Here is a 7,341-nt window from a genome sequence, read left to right as displayed (position 1 = left end):
GATGACTGTGCTGTGTTCATAAACCTACATACATGAGAAAGTTACGTGTACACACACAGGTGTACACAGAGGGACACATAAACCATACACTCTATCAATGCTCATGTCCTGGCTGTGCTTTCAAGCCTCTTGCATAATGTTATCTTTTGGGAAATCTAGGTAACAGGTACGTGGGACCATTGTATATTATTTATTACCACCTCTGGTGAGTCTTCAAATATAGTAAAGTCAAATATTGATTTTCTTAAATCAGCACCTATATTTAGGCCAGTCGTTGGAGGTTTCTTTCCATTTGGGGTCATAAAACCTAACTAAAAATCCCTATGGTTGTTTTTTTTTTTCCTGTGGGTTGTTAATATGTGTTATTAAAAAAAAAAAGATGATAATCTGAAAACACTACATCAACAAAATTAAATAGGAATGTTTGCCATAGAACTTTCCAGAACCTTTAGTATGGTAATGTGTATTTTGGATATTCGCTCTCAATAACATTCACTTAATTTAGAAGCTTCCTTTTTGGTGATGGTAGGAGGGCAGAGAAATGTTCCTCTCCAGGACACTCCCGAGCCTCAGTGGTCATCTTGCCTGAAGGGACAGCAAACCTCAACAGAGGACGTGAACCAGGGGAATCTGTGCAGCCACACAAGGATTCTCCTCTGGGTGCAGCTTGGATCCAACAAGGCTGTTGACCAAGGGATCTGAACTGTCTTTCATGCACCTCCAAAAATTATTTGACTTGTGAAAAGCAGTTTTTAAAAACCAACACACAAACACACACACAGCACACTCCAGCGGTATTTCCTGGGACAAACTCCAGGCAATACGATGCACTTGTGCTTCTTTCAAAATCATGATGCTACTGTGGAGTTACAAAGTCGGCATGCCATCTTTTTCGTCAGGAAAAGCCAAGATCCGGGACCCAGTAAAACCATGTGTCCAGCGAGTAAGAGAGTGATTTAAACTCATTATGATTGATTAACTATAATGTGACAGCAATATAAAACCGACCTGGCCCTCAGGTAGCATGACTGTCCCCACTCCAGTTGAGTCCCAGGGTCCGGTAGGTGGCAATTAGGTGGCATATGTGGAATGAAACTCACAGAATGACTCACTGAATTACTACTTATTTGTTGGATGATTTGAAACTCGGAGAATAGGATTTTCCTATTATCACATAAGTATAATAAAGCCCACCTAGAGTATATCAACTAGAGTTCAGGAATTAAATCAGTTATTTAAAATTTTCTAAACTCATATGCTATTTCCAAAAGTGCTGGTTGCAAACTGAAAATCAAGCTCAACTAAATTATCATTGTGGTAATTTGCTCAATTATTTTTATCACTTTTTGTAGTTCATGCAGAATGTTAGAACAGAGGACTTTTGAAAAAAGAAACAGAACTTACTAATAAATAGAAAGCATACATTATAATGTATGACAATAGATAATTAAAAGGAAGGTAAGTATGTTTGGCTAAACTTCCTGATTGTCTTCTCTTAGGTAATAAGTTTTTACCTCAAAAACCAAAGCAGAAACAAGGCCGGTTTTAAAATTCTCTTTTTAAAGTTTTCTTTTGGTTTCATCTGTATTCTTAAATAACCCTGAAGTTTATTAGCCTCTGAGCTTGACAACATAAACTCATACTGAGAAGTGGCTACCCCAGAACTGAAGCACTGAAGTCACTTGAGATGATGAGATGCAGCGTCGTAATACATTCGTCGAAAACTTCAAATACCAACATACATGTACATCCCGTGAAAGCATATTGGTCCCAATCTATGCAGGGTGGTAAGAATGCTGAGGGCAAGGTGGCCTGTGGCCTTGGTCTTGCGCTCTCCCAGGGCAGTGCATTCAGGGCCGTGTGCTTCATCCTACCCTGTTCTGGGCCTCCCCTTGGTATTTGCAGAAGACATTCAGTGAGGCTGCATGACGCTGAGCTGGCCACTCAGGGGGCAGCGTGCAGGTCAATGTGCAAATGGGACTTGTACGCTTAAGGCCAGGGAGAGAGGTCTGCAGGTTACACCCAGCATCTAGCCAAGTCCTGGTTACCGGGTTCACCCGAAAACTGCCCTGCCCTCACTCAGAGGATGTCGGCTCCTTAAGTACGTGCCGTTGCTAAGGAGGCTTTGAGGCCGGTGAGCGTGGCTGGAGAGAAGGGCAGCCCTGCTCCCTGAGCAGCTTTCTCCATCGTCTCCGCACCCCTCCCCCCAGAGTGACCTCAGGCTCTGCCCGGAACTCCCTGCCCACCGTTCCTGTGGGAAGATGGGCCCGCCTGAGGAAACTGATGCTCATGCGGCCTGGGGATGTGCCTGCACCTGCAGCTCTGCCTCCCGCCTGGGCCATGGCCACCACGGGCTCCCACCCATGGGGACCTGCCGGGAGACCTCTGTCCTGACCATCCCTGGCCTATCACCCCATCCTGACCCTGTCTACCTCTGGGGCGGCTGCTCCGATGCATCTGTCCAGAAATCCTGGAGCTCTCTGCCCCCCTCCCAACCCAGGCAGCTTGGGCCGCTCCAGAGAGGCACTGGCTTCCCACCAAATGTCCTGAATCCAAGCCAGTGAACACCTCAGCTGGACCAACCAGTGACGGGTCTCAGCCCTCCCTGGACCAGTGGCTCACTGGACCCGCCGGGAGAGGGGAAGCGCCCATGCCCCCCGCACACATTCCGTAGCAGCCCGCCAGTCGCCCACCTTGCACCTCCCGGGGGGTCACTCCCGCTCCGCCATTGGCAGCTTCTCCTCCTACCACTCAGATCTTAGTGTCCAGTGCCTGGAGCACCTTTCTGGGCCCTTCCCTCCGTGAATGCTCACCCTTCAGCAATCTTACGAAGAGTAATCTCTTTGAATACCTGCAAGTTGACAGCAGTCAGCTCTCTAACTAGTTTCTCCACGGACTGTGATGTGGCTTGCCACCTCTCCCCCAGTGGACCCCAAGGCCATCATGTGTTCACCGGGCCCTGTGTGCACCTCCAAGATGCTGACGCCATGCAATATTAGGGATTTACCTCCTCAAGCTGCCCCCCTTGCATGGGGCTTCCCCTTCCAGATATTCCCAAAGACAAGTCCACACATCCTTGAAGTCTCTGGCCAAGTCTCTGCTTGTCCAGGTTGGGTTGTCCACACTGGCTCATTCCTATGCCACTAGTGCCCATGCTTTCAGCGTGAACATGGATTTCCTGTTCTCTTCCAGCTGTTGAGATACTACATGTTACTTCCTATCACATTTGTGAATTTTCAAGGATGCCTCTACACTGAGCAGAGATCCTTCTCCCATGTATGGTCTGTCCAGGGCTCTCCATTCAGGATGAAGGCTGCAATATTACGCATGTAAACTGGTGTTTGACAGTTGTCTGGGTTTTTTTTTACCCAAATCTGAGACTTTTCTGACCTTGATTTGTGTCAGCATCTCTGAAGCGCCCATAATAACCTCTGCATGGCTAATGAGCCTGGGCACATGGCCACCAATGGTGCTCCGAGGCATCCTCAACACGTCAGCATGCGTCGCCCCACCGTCCTGGCCCTCACGGCTTGAAGCCACCTGGAGAGCAGTGGTTCTTACCCTCCATCACCGTGCTGAGCTTGGTGCCCCACCTGGCTGCTTGTGAGCACAAGGCCCACTGAGCATCCCTTCTTTGCCGCCCCTGACCGTGGCTTCAGAGGACCTGAGCTCCCCCAGCTTCTGCCTTGGGATGAGTGGGTGAGTAGAGCCAGTCCAGCCAGCGCACCCAGGCTGGAGCCACAGGGGCTGCTTCAGGGAGAAGGACATGACCGAGTTTGCTGCCTCTGAGACAGAGTACACCTGTGCCAGGTGGGCAGAAAGTGCAAGGGCAGAGAGTGAAGGTGGGCACTTTCTCTACTTGCCAGGGTAGAAAAATCCCACTGCAAGTTCTGGTCTAGCTGGGGTCCCCTACCCATCTGTCTGCTGTGGCTGAGGGAAGAGTGTGTGCTGGTAACAGCCTTGATCCCAGTTCAGAAAATTGCACAATGCCAGTGTTTGAGATCTGGCTTCAGTGGTTCCTGAAGCCAAGACAATTGTGTGTGTGTGTGGGTGTGTGTGTGTGTGTGTTAAATATCCATCTCTCTATATAAATACTCGCATATACATATCGATATACATGTATAAATAGATACGCATAGCCATACTGTGTTAGGTATCGATTTTTATAATAAATGCTAATAATTTATTGACCTATACATTTTTGTATTCTGTTCTATATATCACATTATGAATGTACGGCTGCCTCGACATAAGATATTCTGTGGACAACATATATTTGCTCACTGAACCCCTAGAGACCATACACCAGCCACTGTGCCTGCTCATACACGCACCCTGCTTGGTTCCAGAATGATCCTTGGCCTGGTCAGGCTCATGGGTGGTGAAGAAGAGGGAACTGGTGAAACACGAGGGGTCAGGGAAGAGCCCCCAACAGGAGGCCAGAGGAGCAGGGAGGCATGAGCAGTTAGATAGCACTGCCTTGCAGGGAGATACTCCTGTAAAGCCAGGGGTGGCACAGACCATGTGGAAACCCCCTCCTTGCCTGTTCCCACCTGTTACCCTGCAGGAGTGATCTGGGTCTTAGGGACAGATGGACAGGAGGGGAGCAGGCTTTTTGGACATTGACAATATAAAGAAGTAAAGTAGGGTTCCCAGGTTGTGTGTGTGACTGTCTGTGCCGCCTTCAGCCTCCTCCCCACTGCACTTCCTAGACCTGGGGACAGAAGGGCACAGAGTGTGCAGACTGCTCACGGAGGCACCCAAGCGCTGGGGGACCTGGAGAGGGGAGGCAGAGTCGGGGTCGGGATGCACACCCCCTGCACCTGTGCTTTGCAACAGTTTGCAAAGTGACTCTGGGGTTGGGGGACAGGGTCTGAGACCAGCAGGGGTGCAGAGCCCTTGGGGGGAAGGGCTCTTGGGGAAATCCTCAAGAAGAAGGGGGCTCGGGGCGGCCTTGACTGTATGGAGCAAAGGCTGAAGAGTCCTTCTTAAGGGAGAGACTTGCAGGTGGAATCCCACGGAGACGATAAGCAGTCATCTGGAAGGCTGGCTTAGGAGACAGGCCCGAGGGACACCATGCCCCCCATGGGCTGAGCCTCAGGCCTTGGGACACCTCCCCACTCCCCACTGTCCAGGCTGAGCGCCGAGGCCCAGGCTGCCCTGCAACTCTGCAGACCTCGTGGTGGGCAATTAGCTCTCTCCAGTCACGTCCAGATACTTCCACCCAGAGGAGTGACGCTCACAGAGGGTTGTTGGCAAGAGTTCTGTGAAGACGTGTCTCCCGTGTACCGGTCGTCAGGAAGAAATCCACACCGTCTTTGATGGAAACATACCTGGAGAGGCTGGGAGTCCTCGGAGGGCTTGGCTTTCCCATCTGCCATCGTCTGCAGAGCCTTTGATTCTAAGCTGCTTTAAATTTTCCGGCTGCAGTGAACCTCCTTCCGAGGTTGTTCTACACGGGGCCAGCAAGATGTCTCATAATCAGCTGGTTGCTAGCGCGGGATCTGTTTCTAATGAGTTCCAGCGGCCTCGCTGACCGGGGGCGGTGTGTGCACGGCCTACCTGGCACGCAGCTGTGCCCACTGAGGAACAGCCGCGACCCAGCGGTGTCATGTGAATTTGCTTCGTCCTCTCCTCCTTTACGTGCGTGTGTCTCCTACCAACGCCGCGGGGGAGCCCACGGACCCAAAGTTGGTGAGACCGCCCATGCTGCTGTGTGCGCGCATGTGTGCATTCAGATACTTGTCACTGTTTACTTCCTAATTTCTTTGCGCTTGTGTTGCAAATTATGGGGGAAAAAAAGAGACAGAAACAGGAAAAAATAAGTCTGCATGGGTTGGAAATTATTTACCTATCTATCTATATATGTCCTAAATGAAGGACCTCCCATTTAATGGCAAACAGTCAAGAGGGAGAGCATGTTTACTTCCACACAAAGACCGGAGAGCACGGGCCTGTAGGCATGCTCAGCCCTCATCTCCACTGAGGAGTCACTCTCCTTAGGGCTGACTGCGCCTCAGGAGCCCTTTATTGACCTCTTCCTCTGCACGGCCCAGCCAAGTAGAGTCTTGTTTCCCTCACAAGGGAAAAAGTGTGGGTGCTGGAGGAGCCAGAGACTTCACCTTTGAGCAGCGGCCAGGTGACATCCCGATCTCGTTTCTCCTGTAAAATGAGTCGGGTCCAGGCCACCACAAATGAACCCAAAGGGACAAATGTTTGATTTGAGAAAGATAAAATCGGACCAATAAATGATAAAAATGTCACGATTAAAGGTGGGAGTTTGCAAAAGGGGCACCCTTGCCTGTTCACTTCTCAGGACATTTCCTGCAAACAGAATCCCTAATTTCCTTACATGGCTGCGACTGGCCCCTGTGACCGGAGCACAAAGTCACACCCACACTGGCATGCGGGTTCCTTCTGGAGAAGCCTAGGTTGCAAGGAGCAAACATAAGAAGTAAATTTGTCATGCCTGGTTCTCTTCTTGTCCTGCTGGGTTATTTTCTAACCGAGTTCTGGTCTGGATTGTGCTTTCCACCCCCCTCTTCAGACTACACCCTCCTGACCGGAGATGTTGCCCTCCCCAAAAGGGCATGAACATGCTGCAAACAGCCAGTGGCCCCCTAACAGCCCAGGCACCCTATTGTCTGGCAGAGACAAGGCTTCTGGGCATGGGACACAGAACGGAGAGGTAGAGCCTGGTGCAGGGACAAGCAGGCTTGTCTTGAGGTGCAGGGCTGTGAGGCGTAGATGCCAAGACCCCACAGAATGCCCCGCAGGCACTACCTCCTTTGCCAGGCATTACGTTAGGGAAGCAGGTACCTGTGACTAGAAGACACCCCAGATTGCTGTTGCTGCTTTGAGGTCCCAGCTCCCTGTGGGCCTCAAAATGTCTCCATGGGTGCTGAAGTCTGAGGAAGACAGAAGAATCTGCGTGGGGCCAGGAGACAGGTGCACCGTCCTGGCCATCTGCACAGGGTGACCCCAGCATGACATGATGGAACATTCCGAACCTACGTGTCTGTCATGACTGGGTGTGGTAGTTGATGGTTTGGCTTATCAACTCAGGACAAATGTATGATGTTGCAGTCGTCTTTCTGGAAAGTGAAGCCCTCATCTTGAACAGCAAAGGGCTGGCGCAACTCCAACATGGGTCACGTCTCCGGGGACCCGCTGCCCCCTTGCACTTCACAGAGGCTGGGCCATCTTGGAGGGGCCCTGGCGTCTCACTGCGATTCAGGTCCCTAAATCCCTTCAGGCAGCTGGTTTCTTCTTGGTTGGACTTTTAGCTGAAATCCTTGATTTTTCAGAAATGATGGCTCCTTTGCTGTAACAATCTTGGTC

This window comes from Vulpes lagopus, chromosome 24 (assembly GCF_018345385.1).
Source record: "Vulpes lagopus strain Blue_001 chromosome 24, ASM1834538v1, whole genome shotgun sequence".
NCBI classification, from domain to species: Eukaryota; Metazoa; Chordata; class Mammalia; order Carnivora; family Canidae; genus Vulpes; species Vulpes lagopus.
This window is presented reverse-complemented; position numbering follows the sequence as displayed.